This window comes from Pan troglodytes, chromosome 7, assembly GCF_028858775.2.
Source record: "Pan troglodytes isolate AG18354 chromosome 7, NHGRI_mPanTro3-v2.0_pri, whole genome shotgun sequence".
NCBI classification, from domain to species: domain Eukaryota; kingdom Metazoa; phylum Chordata; class Mammalia; order Primates; family Hominidae; genus Pan; species Pan troglodytes.
In genome coordinates, this window is record NC_072405.2 from 65,268,082 (window position 1) to 65,286,743 (window position 18,662).

Consider the following 18,662-nt stretch of genomic DNA (forward strand, 5'->3'; position numbering starts at 1 on the left):
TAGCATATAAAATGATTATACATTTTAAAAATACAATGTTCTCACCCAAGTGCTCTTATTTCCATTCCTTTCTATTAATAGCCACTTCTGGGGCATAAACATTTCTAGTGAGTCCCTGTCCTACTCCCACTGTGCCTACAGAGCAGACTGATATATTCAGAAAGCACGGAGAGGGCGCCAGGACCACAAACTCATGCCACTGCTTTGCCCCAGGCTTCCTGCACCATCTGCATGGTCCTAGAAGCCCCTGTGTGCACAGACCCCACCTGATCCATGTAAACGCAGGTCAAAGTTGGCCCTCGTGGCATCATCTCTGGGCACAAACCCCCTCCAGTCCTTACCCCAAAGTGAGCTGGCTAGACCGTGTGATTCTCCACCTCCCATTTACTATTTACCTCATTTACATGTACTTTTTCTCTTTTTAGTATTTTTAATGTATGGAAAATTGTGTGATTAAGGCAACCAAGAGTGTCTGGGCATATGCAGCTTCCTCTCATCTGGAATCTGCTTTGAGTGCAGAAACTCCAAATATGTGCTATGATCATCTCACTTTTGTGACACAAAAGAATACATATATTCTGTTTCCACCTTCTTGTCTTGCCTTTCTTCCAAGTTCTTGCTGACCTATATAAATTTCCTTAATTTATTAATAGTTCATTTTATATCTACTGTCAATATTGGTGTCTTTTCCTCCTCCTATTCAACACATCCCCCTCTCAATCTCCTCTTGATTAGCGCTACCCTTTGGAAGCCGAGGGCTTTCTCTTAGTGAGAGAACCATTTTTCAAGTGACTCATGGTACCACACGTTCTATTTTAAGGCAGGGTGGGCTGGGCCATGTAGGGATAGGGTTGGGGCAGGCTGTTGGGAAGAATAAAAGAACTGGTTGCTAAGCAACTCATGAACACCTCAGAGTTCGCAGATGCCATCCCACGTGACATGTGACCAGAGACTAAGAGTGTAGTCAAGCGTAATGACAATGATTTATTAGCTTAAAAAAAAACAACTGGAATGCTTCTGGTAAGAAATAGCATGCTCTTTCTTCTGTTCCCTTCTCTGAAACCCACAGTTATCAACAAAGAGAACAAGAACTACAAACCCACATCTTCAAGAAATAAGGAACTGGCTAAACCTCCAAAGTACAGCATTTGAACAATACATCCAAATATGGTGAACCTTGACCCAATGGAGGAAAAACATTGAGAGCCAGGGCATACAGTTCCAGATTTTAAGTAGACTGCAGCAACTACCATTTGGAGAAGGTGGACAGTCCAGGGGAAAACTGGGCACATCCTTGGTGGGTGAGGCGGGGAGGAGATGAGTAAAGTTTCCTACTGCAGAAAAGCAGAAGGGAAGGTTCTGAAGAGGAATCCCATATTTTCCTAATGTCCTGCAAACCATCCTCTTTACAATGAGAAATAGTCTGGAGATAGGGAATGGAAACAGGAGAAAACAACACTCAAGTGCTTAACATACATAGATCTATATGTACATACTGCAACACCAGGAACCGCATAGATGTCTCTGAGTGAAATGCTCACCCCAAAGTGGGCAGCATACCATGCTTGCAGAGAGACATACCCAGTCACAGGAAGTAGCAGACATGGTGCATCAGGCCACAAATGAAAGAAAGAAAGAAAGAAAAGAAGGAAAGAAGGAAGGAAGGAAAAAAGAAGAAGAAAATTTCACATTCTCTGCTCACTGACATCTCTTTTTCAACCAAGTCCCCCAAACCGGGCTTGAGTGAACAGCAGCCCTAGAAGGAATGGTCTTACTTTAAAAATGAGAAGCAAGTAGAAAGAATCCACATGAATGCTCTTCATGGATATTATTTGAAAACAATACTTAGGGATAGGCATAACAAGCAGAGAGCAGAAGAAAAATGCACATTAGAAGAATTATTCCAGGAAACAGAAAAATAAAATTTAGGAGAAAGACTATTTCTATACTTGCAAAATATTTTAAAGAAATGATAACTGTTAAAAGAGTTTCAAAGAGAAAATATTGATTAAATAAAATTAGAAAACCCCACGTAAAGAGTTGAAAAGCAAGCTGGCAGACCTTAGCAATAAACTAAAATTTAGCAAAAAAACTACCACAGAATTTAGCAATAAATCTACAATTAAAGAGGGAAAGAAAAAAACAGTGAGTAACTGAAAACAAAATCAGCGATACAGAGAATAAACATGAAAATATTATATAAAATACAACGGAAAAGAATAAGATAAAAGTGTTTCAAGAAAAGATGAAACAGAGAGAAACAAATCCTCAAAAACAGAATTGCATTCCTGAAAATGGGAAGAGATAATGAAACTCCCAAATGTTCAGTGATATGAAGGAGGAAAAGATTTCTAAAATAAAGAACTAAATCTGCACATGGAAATCTATTCCAAGAAAAACTATAGAGAATGAAATATATCTTTGTAAAGTTAGTGAATGTCAACAATGACTAAACAAAGGTTTCTGTGGACACAATGGTAGGAGGAAGTCACCTCTGAGGGGCGCAACCTCACAGACCACTGAGTTTTCCAGGGCAGCAATCACTGCCAGAAGACAGTAGAGCAGTACCTATGGGCCCAGAAGGGGAAAAGGTAGTGTGACCCAGGGATTACATGGCCGAGTTGTTACTTTGTTGTTGATAGTTGACCGCAACAGATCTATTCCACTTGTAAAGACTTGAAGAATATAATGACCATGGACTCTCTTGAAAAGAAAATCCTTGAAGATAAGATAAAATACAGCCAAACAAAAAATGGAACTAAATCGCTGAAAGCTGAAAAGGAGTTGGGGAATGGCAATGAACCCTGAGACCACTGAGAAATAGAAACAGGGCCAAACAACTGTGGAGCTTATCATCACATAATATGAGGTAATAGTACAGGCCTGTGTTATAAGAAAAATAATTATTAGGATGATTAAGTGTATTTTTTGGTTATAGTAGGAACTATAAGTGTCTTCACACTCTCCTTTTTATAGTTGGGAGTAAATAAATGCTGTCTAAAAGTTTAATGAATCATCACAGAGACATTTAAATAATGTACCTAGTGTTATTTTTTAATTTCTAAAAAGAGAAAAAATTCATAAAGTGTCACTATTAAAAAAGAAAGAAAAAAACTTGCCAATGGGACCAAAAGTAATTATAAATCTTCCCTATTAGCATAATGAAAAAACCCAGAAATACACCAAACAAAAGAAAAAAGAACACACAGCACACATTGCAACTATAGTTGGGAAAAGGAAGTAATAAAATCAAGACTTTATATTATAAAATAAATTTATAGCATTAAGGCTAAACTATTATACTATAAATATAAATAAAACACCAATAACAATATAGTCTCAGAATGACTTTAAAAGTTGTGAACTACAGGCTATTTACAAGAGATACTCCTGGAACAAAATGGCGAGGCAAAAATATGTTAGACAAAGGCAAACAAAATAAAGTAGGGGTCATGATGTTTAGATAAGTTGGAATAAAAAATTAACTAATTCCTAACAAGAATGGTTAAAGTAATGTATACAAACCCAAATGAAGACCTAATGTTCATTTATTTTCTTCCTACTAAATAGCAAAATATTTGAAAGTGCAAAACTGTGGAAAATATACAAAGATCTGGCATGGAAAAAATAGTAGTTAGAATGTTTAACTCAATTCTTTTATTCCATAAAAGATCATGTAGTCAAAAAATTAATAAGGCTCTTAATCTAAGCAACGTTATTATTAGGGTTGACCACACACATACACTTATCCAGCTTTACACACTGAAATTAGTGAATTAAATTCGGTTTTAAATGCCATTAAATTTTAACCAAACATATATAGCCCCCAAAGGAATTTAAGTAAATTACAAAGACAGGAAAAATTCAGGCAAACATTTAAATCACTAATATTGAATTAAAAATTGAAATGTAAGGGTTAACTTGGCTGAGATTAACTTCTTACAGCCTAACATTCCAGAAAAAGGATTGGCCTTCTGAAAAGATCCATGGAATCCAGCTTTAGCCCAGTACCCAGGCAAGCAATCCTGGACATTCTCACATTTGAAACCTTGTCCTCAATCATGCCAGGAAAGAGGCTGATGTTTTCCTAACCATGAATGCTGATGCACTGATTCTTTCACATCATACAGCTGCAACCCAAAGGCTTGGACTCCAGCCTCCAGCCATGCTAGGTACAGGCTGGTGAGTCTCCCAAACTGAAGCCAAAGCTCTGCTACTTTGTATTACTATTGTGTCCTTGTTCTTGGCCCCAGTAGGGGAGGGGCTGGTACTTCCCTAATCAGGAAGCTGAAAAGCTCCAGATCTAAAGGTTGGGGTCACTTGCCCAGAGTCAACATCCAAACCTTCTAAATCCATATGCTATGTCCTAGAATGCAGTGGCAAGAGGACCTCTGCACCCGTTTCTGCTGCTGTCTCCATGAGATTTCCTCAGTGGATATTCCCTCTACTGGGTGGTATATACGTTCTCTGGTCATTTGACCTTGATTGCATGATATTAATGACAGAAAAAATGAAATTTTTTATAAGCTAGAAATTTTTATCATGCTCTCTTAACTCTTGGTTAAAAGGAAAATGAAAACTAATGTTGGAGAAAAATAGGTAGTTAAACACTGTGTATATAAATACATATACATATATTATATACATATAAGTAATATATATATATATAAACCTAAGAGTCTACAGCTAAAGCTAAGCTCAGAGAAATGGGTATATTATATTGTATATGTATAATATGTATATTACAAAATACTTATATAACCTAAAAAAAATGGATGGCAATATATTTATTTTTTTATCTTAAGAATTAAGAAGAGTCTACAGTCTAAAGCTAAGCTCAGAGAAATGGGCATATTATATTGTATATGTATAATATGTATATTACAAAATACTTATATAACCTGAAAAAAGGGATGGCAATATATTTATATTTTGTTATCTTAAGAATTAAGAAACAGATCTGAAAAAAAGAATAAAATTAAAAATGGAATGTAATGCACTAGAAAACAAACAAAAAATTTTGAATAAACCAAGAGCTGTTTCTCTGAGAAAATAAGGAATCACACTATTAAATTAGTAGCTAACTGTGTTAGGCCATTCTCCCATTGCTATAAAGAAATACTTGAGACTGGATAATTCATCAGAAAAGAGGTTTAATTGGCTTATAGCGATGCAGGCTGTACAGGAGGCATAACACTGGCATCTGCTTCTGGGGATGCCTCTGGAAGCTTCCAACTATAGCAGAAGTTGAGGTAGGAGCTTTCATGGTAGGCACGTAGCAAAGCAGGAGCAAGACAGAAGGGGGGAGGTGACACACGCTTTTATATGACCAGATCTCGCAAGAACTTGCTCACTATCATGAGGACAGCAATAAGGGGATGGTGCTAAACCATTTAGGAGAAATCCACCCCCTTGATGTAATCACCTCCCAACAGGCCCCACCTCCAACACTGGAGATTACATTTCAACGTGAGATTTGGGTCGGGACACACATCCAAACTATATCACTCACCTTATTAAAAATTGTTAAAAACTCACACATTTAAAGGAAATTAAAAATGAGAGTGGGAAAATGTTTTCATTTATTCAGCAAATGTTTATTGAGTTCTTGTTACATGCCAGTGTGCCAGGCGTATTTCCAGGTAGGATCTGAGTATATAATGGAGAATAAGACAGAGAAAAAAAAATACCTCATGAAGCCTGCATTCCCACAAGGATGGTAAGTTCTAATAACAAAACTACACAGGGAAGTAAGAAGATATGCTGTGTGATTGTTTTTGGGAGAATTGTAATTTTCCATAGGGTGGCCAAGGAAGTGATATTTGAGGAGTGACCTAAGGTTGGTAAGGAGTAGGTTCAGTGTGCATCTGGAGGAGGTGATGCAACCCAGAAGGAAAAGCAAGCCTCAGGTCCTGTGGCAGAAGCGGGTCTGGCCATTTGAAGGCTTTTGCAAAGAAGCGACATGATCTGACTGACCTTTTATGGAGATCAATTTGGCTGCTGCTTCAGAATAGACTGAGTAGGGGGCCAAGAAAAGAACAGGAAAATCAATTTATTGAGAAAGATTATTACTACTTGGAAATAAATAGATCTTATTTATATAAAACAAGAAATCTATAATTCACTCACTTCCTTTATGTGAGGTAGGAATTAGGGATCACACTCCTGGAAAAGAAAGAAGGCATTGACTCAATCAGTTCTCCTTGCAAACAGAGTAATGGCAGACCTCCTGGCCACAAAGCAAAGTAGTTTGTGCTAGCAGAACTGTCGTCATCTCTGGAGTGCTTTCACCAGGATATATCTGGTTTCTAGCATTGCTTGTGGTAAACAAACCTGCATTTGTAGATTTACGAGGCATAGCCTCCCTGGAATATGTTATGCATGCTACTTTTCATGATCAAGATCCTCCCATCTGTGAAAATCCGGTTACTGCAGACCTCACTTAAAACCTCATCTGCTACACTGGGCTAGAGTGCTTCTGAGGAGAGAAGGAAGGATCAGGCAATCCCAAGTAATCATGAGATGAAACAGAGAGAGAGAGAGACACTGATACTGAATCTCTCTCTCTGTTTCATCTCATGAGTACTTGTAATCTTTATATTATTATTATTAGTGTAGCTTGATACTGAATAACACCTTTGATTTGGTGGCCTGATTTGATAAACCAGTCCTTGGTGTTACTTAAGCAATAATCCAGGTGAGAGATGATGGTCGCTTGAACCAGGGTAGTGGCAGAAAAGATGGTGAAAAGTGGTAGGATTTTGGATCTAGTCAAAGGTAGAACTAACGGAATTTCATTAGGAATTGAATGAGGAATATAACAGAAGGTAAATAAGCAAGGGTGATTCCAAGGTGCTTGGCCTGGGCACTAAGAATAATTTACTTATTATCACACATGGAGGAAACAATAGGAGGGCATATCTGGGATAAAGGAATTAAGAGGTTAATATTGGACATATTAAGTTTGAGCTGCTCAAAATGTGGCTAAGTGGAGCTGTGTAAACAGTTGGTTAAGGGGGTCAGGAATTCAAGGTAGAGCTTCTGGATAGCCATATAAATTATAGAGCCTCGGCATATAATGATATTTAAAATATGGGATTAGAATGAGGTTGCATGACCACAGAAAGAAAACAGAAGAGGTTCAAGGAGCAAGCCCTAGGACACTCAGTGTTGAGGGGTCAGAGAGATAACGTGAGGCCAAGAAAACACTAAGAAGTGGCGGTCAGTGCTGTAGCAGTCAAACGTAGTCTCAAATGGTCTTAGGTCAGATAAGGGGAGTGCTGAGAATTCACCATTAGTCATCTCAACCAGAGTTGTCAGCTTAAAGTGGTGGGGGTGACAGCCTGGTGGGAGTGAGGTCAAAAGAATACAGGAGGCCATAAATGAGAGACAGCAAATATAGGTCACTCTTTTGAAGACTTTTGCTGTTTAAGGAAGGAGAGAAATGGAATATCAGCAGGGGAGTGAAACAGGACCAAAAGGATTCTCTTTTGAACTTGGGATAAATAATAGCATATTTATAGTGTGATTTAAAAAAAAAAGGACTGGAGAGGAGAACTGCTGATGCAGCAGAAAGAAGGAGAATTACCAGAGTCATGTCAGTGAGCAGGGGCAGGGGCACTGTGCAGCAGGAGAGAATTCCGGCCTGTGAGCACAAAAGCAGGAGGTTGGGATGCTTGGGAAGACTCTTTCTCAGTGGGGCAAGGAGCAGAAGTCATTAGCAGAGAGTGACACTCGTCTTGCAAGAGGAAAAGAGTGAAAAGAATGGATGCAAAAAGAGTCAGGCAGCCATGAGGCAGCCACAGTGGTGAGTGGTCGTGAGTTGAAAGTGATCTGGTGCAAGGTTGTGTTTTTTTTCTCCAGCCACATCCAGTGGCAGGGTGGGAGCATAGAGGAGGTGGATGGTGGCTTAGCTCACGGAATGTGACTTGGGGAGAGGCATGGGGGTTGAGTGTGTGCTAGGAAGTGATTTCATTGCTTGATAGTGGATGGAATTTAAGGTAGGTAAGGAGGGAAATACGGACTCGACTTTACACTTTCCGATTTTGGAATCTTGTGTCTTCTGTGCACTTCCAGGATCTCATCAGTTATAAAATACTCAGAGCTGTTTGCCTTTCATGTGTGTTTCACAGGACAAATAGTTGATAGGGTCCTCAGATTTCCTCAGGCCTTCCCCACAAGGCTGGACATGATGGCTGCTAAGACATCAGAGAAACATAGGAATCTGTCCTATGTGAGGTTAGTTCAAGGGCAGGAGACCTCATGGCCTCTTATTGTAGGTGATTCATTCTATGCAGGGAAACAGAGTTATCTCTTTCTATTCATACAACTTCTGCTACCTCTTGCTTAAACAAGAATCTTTTTTCCCCCTTTTGGCTTTTAATTTTTTTTCTTTAACCATGAATAATGCTTTATTCACACCTTGTAAGGGATTATACAGAGAATGACAAGTTTAACTGCTCCTTAAAATGAATTACAATTTTATTTTTAAGAATTTTGTCCCTTTTTAAAGAACAGAGGCCTCGGAATTGTCACTGGAATTAGCATTTATTATGACAAAGCAATGTGGACTGTGATTGTCACTTAGCATTTGAAGATTAGATGATAAAATAATAGAATAAAATTTCCAAGTTGGAAAAAGCTAGTGTGTCTACATTACTACATGTCTTTCAAACTTGTTTTATGTAGCCAATGAGGCAAATTTCAAGTGTTAGCTGGCAGGCCTGTTTGTAAACGTAGAAAAATATGTCATTCATGGAGATTCTAAAACAAAATGAAACATATTCTTAATTTCTTTGTAATCAAACATATTTAATGAGAAGTCAACAAGCCTAATCTTTCTAGAATGCTTACATGAATGCTATTTTGAGTTCACTAATGTTTGTTTTATTAAGGGGAGAAGGTTTAATGCTGATGTTGAACAATGCTTTTGAGGAATCTCTAATGTAGGACTCATGATGCCAGTTGCTGAGTGATTATTTGAAGTAAATGATTTCCATTGTATTCAAACCCACCAGCTTTTTTGAATTTATTAATGAATGTTGATGAGTTAACTGATGACAGAGGCTTATAGACACAATTTATTAATTTGCACAACCACATTTAATGTGCCCCTATTGTGAATCAGGCACTGCACTGCATATGGAATATACAACCATGAACAAGCTTTGGCCTTCACCCTTGAATTTGGGAGACAGATATACAAACCTTGAATTACAAAACAGTGTAATAAATGCCATTAGATACATTTGAAAAATGATATTGGAAGAATTAAGATGGTAATAAAATGCATCCTGGAAAGGTGGTCTAATATTAACAGAATATGAAACATAAATTATTTTTGTATAATTACTTTTTTTTTTCAATTCAGCAAAGCATTTAGAGGACATATGGTGACAGCCCTTTGGAGGAAATGGGGCCTTGCAAATACAATTACAATGACAGTAATATCTTCTGGGAGATGATATACATATGTGATGAACAATGTAGTACAATTTACTAACATAATGCTGAAATAAAAAAGAGTTCAAGTAGAAGAATAATAAGTATGGGTGGTATACTCAGGAACTAGTAGGAAAACCAGGCTCTGGATTTAGGAAGGATGCTATTTAAAGGAGGTGAAGAAAATGGACCCTAAGGATCTAATGCCTCTCCTGATCCTAGACATTAAACAATTTGGACACTGCTATCATGGTTTATTAAGATCTTTTTCTTGGAGCAATATCAATACACACAACAGGATTTGAAAAGATTTTAAAGCATGATTTTACAGTACATTTTATCTACTTCTCAAGGTAGAGCTATATCCCACACACAAATCTGATAAAGATACAATATCAAAAATAAAAATTATAGGTCAATTTTACTTGTAAATATGGAAAAAATCTAGATAAAATATTTCCAAACAAAATTCAGCAGCATATTTAAAAACACATACATTTTATTTCAGATATACTAGAAGGCTTTATCATTAGGACTCTATCAATAAAAATCCTTATATTAACACATTATTGGAAAATGTGAAATTATTAAAACATTTTATTAATACAGCCTTTGATAAAATTTCAGTCATGATTTAGATGAAAAAACTCTAAGTAAAATAGAAAAGAAAAATCATTTTCTTAAGCACATTTAAACTCAGCACAACTTAAACCTGACCTCAACTAATATATTAAATTGAACAACATAATAGGTTTTTCCATCATATTGAGAAACAGACATGACACCTGCTAATTGTGTTATTAATCAACAATGTTTTTGGCAGTTTTCACTAACACAAGATAAGAAGGAGAAATAAGCAGTATAAATATTGAAAAAGAAGAGACAAATTCTAATTATTTGAAGATAATTTGATTGTAAACTGAGATAACACAATAAATTCCATTAAAACAATGTATTGACCTAAATAAAAGTTTCAGTATGATAGGTGGGTCCAAGGTTTTATATGCACTAGGGAAACTAATTAGAAAGAAGGTATTGCAATAGGAAGAATACTCCAGTCTCAGAAATTCACAAGCACTTCAGAATCAAGCAGAAAAACATTTTTCTGTTCTAGGGTAAAGGAGGAGCAAGCAGAGATTAGTAGAATGTTTAGAGGCAAGGCTGGACAAGCAAAGGGAAGAGAACAGTGGGGTCTCACAGGAAAAGGGCTCTCTGTGTGGCCTCCCGGTTCCCAGGGGAAGCTCAGAAAGGGGATGCTTTCTACTTTTTTTGTGCTTTCTCAGGCTTGGGGAGCAAGAGGAGTTCAGGGCCCTATAGGAAAGAAAGAAACCCGACCAAGGATTGGTCAAGACAAAGCAGAAGATAAGAAATGAGCAACTCCATACATTGGATGTACATTTTTAAAATCTTATATTCTCAATTAAAAAATATATAGATACATCTATGACAAATTTTAACGGTGATATAAGACCTATATGATGATAAGTACAAAGCTGGTAATTAAGACCATGAAAGAAAGCCAGAATACATACCATGTTCCTGCATGATCAGCCCTAACGCTATAAAAATGTACATTCTTACCACATTGACTATCTGCTTAATACAACCAGAATCCCCCACATTTTTGCAAGTGATATGCTCATTTTAAACTTTATGTGGAAAAATAAATGTTGCTGGAAAGTTTTAAAAATCTAAAAATATTCTTGGTGGGGATTTGCCCTAATGAATATTAAAATGTCTATAGTCAAAACAATATATTACACACAGCTAACATAGTATTTAATGGAAAAAGACTAAAAGCTTTCTCCCCAAATTAGAAACAGGACAAAGATTCCCACTTCTCCCACTTCAATAAAGCTGGAGGGCAATTAAGCAAGAAAAAGAAATATGAGATACTCAGATTGGAAAAAAAAGAAATAAAACTATTTTTATTTGCAGATATATTGATCATCTATATAGAAAATCCTAAGGAATACACACATACACATAAATCGTTAGAATTAATAAATACGTTCAGCAAGGTTTCAGAACACAAGGTTTTCAGAATACAAAAATCAACTTTATTTCTATATACCAGCAAAAAGCAATCCAAAAATAAAATTAAAAAATAATTCTATTTATAATGGCATCAAAAGGAATAAAATACTTGAGAATAAATTTAAGAAAAGAAGTGTAAGCCTTGTACAGTGAAAACTACAAAACAGCATTGCTAGAAACTGAAGAAGATGTAAATGAAAACACAACCTATTTTCATGGATTGGGAGATGTAATATTGTTAAGATGGCAATACTCTTCAAACTGATCTACATATTTAATGCAATTCTGTCAGAAACCCAGATGGATTTTTTTTTTGCATAAAGATGGCAGGCAGACTTTAAAATTCATATGGAAATGCAAGGGACCCAGATTGGCCCAAATAATCTTGAAAACAACAAAGTTGGAAGACTCACTTCTTAATTTCAAAACAATAAAAATGACAGTAATCATGACTGTAGTACTGGCATAAGGATAGATACGTAGATCAATGGAATGGAATTGAGAGTCCAGAAATGGACCTATACATTTATGGGCAATTAATTTTCAACAAAGGTTCCAAGATAATTTACTGGTGAAAGAATAATCTTTAACAAATGGTGAGGGGGCAACTGGATATAAGCATGCAAAAAGAAGCTGGGGTCTTTCCTTACACCATAGTCAAAGTTAACTCAAAATGGATCAAAGACCTAACTGTAAGAAGCTAACACTATGAACGCTTAGAAGACATAGGTGTAAATCTTAGTGATCTTAGGTCAAATGAGGGTTTCTTAGATGTGATATTTAAAGCACAAGCAATCAAAGAAAATAGATAAATTGGTGTTCATCAATATTTTTAAAGACTTGTGTATTTCAAAGGACACTATCAAGAAAGTGAACATACAATCTACATAATGGGAGAAAATATTTGCAAATCATATATCTGATAAAGGCCTAATATCGAAAACATATAAAGAATTCTTACAATTCAACAACCAAATGTCAAGTCAATTTAAAAACTGGAAAAGAAACTTTAATTGGCATTTCTTCAAAAAAGATATGCAAATAGCCAGTAAGCACCTAAAGAGGTGTTCAACGTCATTAGTCATTAGGAAAATGCAAGTCAAAACCACATTAAGATATCACTTTACACAAAATATTATTTTTAAAAATATAGAAAATAAGAAGTGTGGGTGAGGATATGAAGCAACTTGAAGCCTCATATATTGCTAGTGGGAATGTAAAATGTTGTAGTTGCTTCGGAAAGCAATTTTATAGTTCCTCCAAAAGTTAAAACATAGACTTACTATATGACTCAGGAATTCCACTTGTAAGCATATAACCAAGAGAATTAAAAACATGTTTATGCAAAAACTAGTATATGAATGTTCATTGCAACATTTTTTTTACCCAAAAAGTAGACACAATCTAAGTGTCTATCAGCTATTGGATAAACAAAATGTTGTGTATCTATACCACAGAACATTATTCAGCCATAAAAAGCGATGGGTATTGATATGTGCCACAATATGAATAGACCTTGAAAACATTTTTGTAGGTGAAAGAAGCCAGACACAAAAGGCCACAAACTGTGTAATTCCATCCATTAATATACGAAATATTCACAATAAGTAAATTCGTAGAGCCAAAAAGTAGATTATTGGTTGCCAGGAGATGGGGGAAAGAGAAATGGGAGTGACTGCTGGTGGGTATAAGGTTTCTTTTTGGGGTGGTGAATACATTCCAGAATTAGATAGCTGGTGACAGTTTGCATAACTTTGTGACTCCACTAAAAACCATTGAATTGTACACTTTAAAATGGTGAATTTTATAGTATATGAAAAATACCTCAATTTTAAAAGAAGAAAAACATAATGCCAAAAAAGTTTTAAAAATCCTCACTAGCACTTGTTATTTTCCATCTTTTTAATAATATTTTGTGTAAAGTTGTATCTTAATGTGGTTTTGATTTGCATTTTCCTAATGACTAATGACGTTGAACACCTCTTTAGGCGCTTAGTGGCTATTTGCATATCTTCTTTGAAGAAATGCCAACTAAAGCTTTTTGTTTCGTTTTTAAATTGACTTGCCATTATTGTTGTGTGGTGCCAGCAGAACAATAAATAAATACATTACTCCAGAAAGAGAAACAAATACATATGGAAATTTATTTGTTAAAGGTTGCATTACAAATCAATGAAAGAAGTGAATTATGGATAACTCATATTAACAAAATTCCCTTTTCATGTGGAAGAAAGTAAAATTAGAATCTCACTTTTCACCATATAAATGAACCCCAGTGGGATCTCCATATAACAAATAAAACTATAAAATATTAGAATAAAATTTAGGAAAATATTTGTGTAGCCTGAGTGCAGGATGAGCTTTTTAATTGAAAAAGTTAAAATCTATAAGGGAAATAATTTTTGATTTCTTAAAATAACATTTAAAAAGTGCATGGCAATAAACATCGTACATGATATCAAGAGAAAATGGAGAGTAAATATCTGCAGTTGAGGTATCAAAGTATTGCTCACCCTAATACAAAGCTGAGAAACAGAAACTTTTAATGACCAATACAGAGATAGGAGGTGGAGACATGACATTTTGTAAGCTGGAAAATATAAAAGTATTAGGGTAAGAGAACTTCTCCACTGTCTTACATTATTATGAGTCTGCCTGTAGTGTAGCCTAAGTATGTCTTCCCAGCCACTTTCTGGGGTTCTTACCTTCTAGCCAGCTCTATCTAGGAAATTTTTCCCTCATCTTGATGGAAACCTTACTTTCCTTTTCTGGCCAAGAGATTTTATTTACAATAACATCTTATTTTCCTTCCTGGGCTTAGAGAATTGGGGTCCACATTAGTCTGCTAAGGTGAAACGGTAAAACACTACAGACTGGGTAGCTTAAACATCAAGCTATTATTTCCTCCAAGTTTTACAAGTTCTAAAGACTGGAAGTCCAAGATCAAGGTTCTGGTTGATTTGATTTCTGGTAAGGGTTGTCTTCCTGGATTGCAGATGGCCAACTTCTCATAGGCACTTGGAGAGAGAAAGCTCTCTGATATCTCTTTGTATAAAGACATTAGTCTTATGGGATTAGGGCCCCACCCTTATGGCCTCATTTAACCTTAATTACCTTCTTAGAGGTACATACGGTTGCACTAAAGATTAGGGCTTCAATGTATAAATTTTAGGGGGACACAAACATTCAGTCTATAACAGTTCTTCTGGGCCATTTCTGCTTCACATCTCTATACTCTTGCTGAGGCAGTCAATATAGGGGCCCTGACTATATGTGAGATGGAAGAGAAAGGGAAGTCAGGCATAAGTATATCAAAAATATTATCTCACCACATTTGGAGTGGCAAAAATTTAAAATAAATTTGAATATTCAATCAGGGAGAGAATTACTACATTTTAATAAACTCATACTGGAGACTATTGTGAAGATCTTTAAAAGCATGAAGCAGATATATGTGCATTGATCTGGAACTCATAGCAACCATATAATACAACAAGAGCAAATCACAAAATACTATGTACAGTGGAATCTCATCTGTATTAAAAATTAAATCAAAATCTTTATGTTGGTGCACAGATGTACCAGCAAAGAAAAGGTATGAATGAGAGGCACAGGTTGCCACTGGTGAAGTGGTATTGGAGATGTGCAATATACACTATTAACTTCCTTCTGAATACATTACTGCCTTTTGAATTATTATAATAAGCAGGTTGTAATTCAAATGACTGAAATTTTAAAAAATAAAAAGATGAGCAAAGGACACTGCAGTCAAGGAGCGAGAATGAGAACAGTCTGAGATTGATGCTGCATGGTCATGTGGTCTGTCCCCATGGGTGGTAATAACCAGGGTGATACATCATTCTGCAGGCTGTGGGCCTTAGGTTTTCCATTCAGAAACTGGATTTGGTTTTTCTATCCACACAGAACTGACTGACCTCTTGGGGTCAGACTACTAACCAAGTCTCCAAAACAAGAATACATATTACTAGAATAGTAATTCTAGAATACTGATTTATTGATATCCAATGGGGGAAAATGTCTCTAATTTCTGAGACACTTATTTGCATCTGGCTTCCAAAGTACCCTCCTGCTGATATCAGGGTACTCAAAAATGATCGTGAATACTAAAAACATATTATGGGGATTATTTCAGCCAAATCAGGGAATCATCTGATGACACTTTTTAGCTTTCTAGATGGTTGGAAGATAGCCTGGAGTTTTTGATGTTGTGTTTTGATGATGTGCTCTCTCTCTCTCTCGCTTGCTCTCTCTCTCTCTTTCCACTCTCCCCCTCTGTCTCTCCATCCCTCCTTCTCCTCCTCCTTTTCCTTTACTCCTATTTCCTGTTTCTCTGTTCTTTCATTTCTTCCCTCCCTCCCTTCCCTGGGACCTTGTCTCCTTATCTTATTCCAGAGAGATGTTTTGTGGCTTAAGTATAGAGTTCACCTTTGGGGTGTTCTCAAGACCCAGAGATTCTTTACCCCCTATTTAAGATCCAGGAGAATGTCATTATAGCCTTCTACATGCTGACTTTAGTAGAAATTCGAAATACCACTTTTAAGGTTTGATAGTCTGAGAAAACCCATCTTACTGTATGAAAAATCAATTCTCCAAGTTATAAAGTAAAAATTCATAGATAATGCTTTTAAAAATAGAAGAAAAATTAAGTCAATACAGTTTGGATAGAACTATTTGAAGACAAAAGACAAAATACTGGAGAAATATTAGTTAGATAAATCAGTGGACACATGATATAAATGCATTAATATTCCAAAGAGCAGTTTCCTTTGAAAAGCCTCCTTTCCCTCTTTCCATATTGCTAGGCTTACAGGGGAAAGGCAATAATTCATTTTTTAAAAAAAACTAGGGAACACAGTGGTCTCATGTGCTATGCTATTAAATCTGAGTCACTCAACTCTCCACCACAGATATTTTTCCTTGTATGTTGATGGATTTTTTTTAAAGTACCATCAATCTGAATGACAACTTTTTCTTAAACACCTGGGCTGCTCAGCAAATACAAATATGAATTTAATCCTGCTAGGAATGAAAATAGAGGTGAGCAGAGGTGCCTGTTCCCCTCTGGCAAAATTTTGACTTATGAGTTCATCCATGCTTCAAAATAACATCACAGCAGTACCTTCCACGGGTGACATGGCTCCATTAATGCTAAAGTCACACCTTGACTACAAGGAGCATGCACACCACCACCCTTTGCTGGGAAGCATCCCATCTCCCAAGTTCCATCCTTTCATGGCAGCCCCTTTTTCATCTGAGCTCATTTTTAAGATGCCACTTGCTCCCATCTTTGAGTTCCTATGGGGATCTAGATTAGAAATTTTTCACTCTTGCAGTAGATAAAGTAGCCACTAGCCATGTGTATATTAAAATTAAATTATAAATTTACGTCTTCCGTCACATTAGAAACAGGTGAAATGCTCAATAGCCCCAGTAGTTAGGGCTACAGTACTAGGCAGTGCAGAGAACCTTGCTTTTGCCGCAGACAGTTCTAGGGGAAAACAGAAATGGAAGATGTCTCCTGTCTCTCCTACTGCATGACGATAGCTGCCAGGTCTGGCATTTTCACAGCTGTGTCCTTAGGGTCTAGCTCAGTGATTTTCACGTGGCACATGCATAAGTCACTAAATGAATAAATGCATGAAATGAATAAAATGATCAAACGAATGAATGAATGGATATTGCCATTAATAATGGTTTTTCTTGGTCTTCCTGAAGTTTTTCATGAATTAATTCTTATTTGACCCCCATGTCTCAGCTTAGGTTATACTTCTTCAGGGAACCCTGCCCTGTCTGATCCTCCACACTGGGCTAGGTCCTTTTCCCAGCATCAGTCTTATACTCTTATGGTGATACTACCAATACTTTTGTTAACTTCCTGCCTGGCTTTTGGTTTCTCCTCCTAAATTAACAAAATTTATTGAGAGTAGGACCTTTAACTTACTTTTTTTAAAAATCCATAACACAAGCACAGTGCCTGGGATGTTAACTGAAAAACTGAAGGACTCTTTTTGCCCTTTAACATTCACTTATAGGCTACTTAGATTGAAATCTAAAAGTGCTTGACTGCCTTTAGAGCTTTTCCTATAAATACTCCCCAACTAGATTCATATGGTTAAAGAAAAACAAAAAATATGTGCATAAAACCCACTACAACCTCAGGCTGTACCTTGGCTCTCTTCAGCACACTAAGGCAACCGAACTCAATCTGCACAAAACGATGAATAGGAAGCAGTTACAGGCCATTTCCTCCCAACCTCAGTGGAAACTTCAGTTGCCTTTACTTCCTGTCATGTGCTCTCCATCCCCCAGTGTCCCATACCTACTCTGTGGCTATTTAAAAACAAAGGCAGTAAGTGAAAATACAAAAACATAGTCCGATAAGGTACTGAGTATCATCCAGGCTTTTAAAGGTTATTTTCTGAATTAGTTTTCTGAGAAAAAATAAACTTAGGGAAGCAATTTGCATAAAACTTTAATAGACAGTCACATTAAATCAGTGTTCTTCAAATGATAGCATAAATAGAAATCACCTGCAGCATTTGTGGAACTTCATGTGCTTGGGTTCCTCAGTAGATGGGGCAGGGATAGGGCTGGGCATTTGAGCATCTGTCAATCAAGCTCCTGGGTGACATTAATGTAGCCTGCACGTGCACTGCAAAACCTCGCTGAAACTAGGATTGATTTTCCTCCATCTTCTGTTTTACAAAAGAAAATAATTTTCACTGTATTTTTCTTATTTCATGGTTCAGTAATTATGTGCAAGAACAATTCAGATATTTAAATCACATCATATTGCCTAAAATTTTGTAGATTTCAAATTTTGACCAGGCCAGTGACTCTTTGCTGTCTGAAAGCTCTCATTTTTAATTTTTTTCTGTAATATAGGTGCACATCAAGCCTACAGTGTTATAATAGCTTAAATTTGTAATCCGTAGGCTCTTAAATAAAGTTTATCAATGTGTACTTAGTACACCATTTCATATATCATCTGCAAAAACATCTTCAGTATTATTATTCTGTGCCAAGTCTGTAATGAATAAACAGCACTGCAAACACTTCAAACCTGTTTATTCACTTTGGAGAGCTTTTCTTTGGTTCAAGTCTCAGGGGATTTTGGCTTTGACTTTTATGAGAAAGGCCTGTATACTCCTATGTCTCTTCCA

General features: G+C 36.4%; 1 long non-coding RNA gene across 2 annotated transcripts in view; it reads left to right on the forward strand.

Annotated features, from left to right (window-relative positions):
• Positions 1-888: 888 nt before the first annotated feature.
• Positions 889-18,662, forward strand: part of LOC104007612 (uncharacterized) — a 33,114-nt gene continuing 15,340 nt past the window's right edge. Inside the window, exon 1 of one of the 2 annotated variants that reach the window (XR_001720185.3) lies at positions 889-2,869. This is a non-coding gene — a long non-coding RNA (uncharacterized LOC104007612). The remainder of the gene's footprint in view (positions 2,870-18,662) is intronic. The other variant, XR_001720184.3, reaches the window with a different exon arrangement.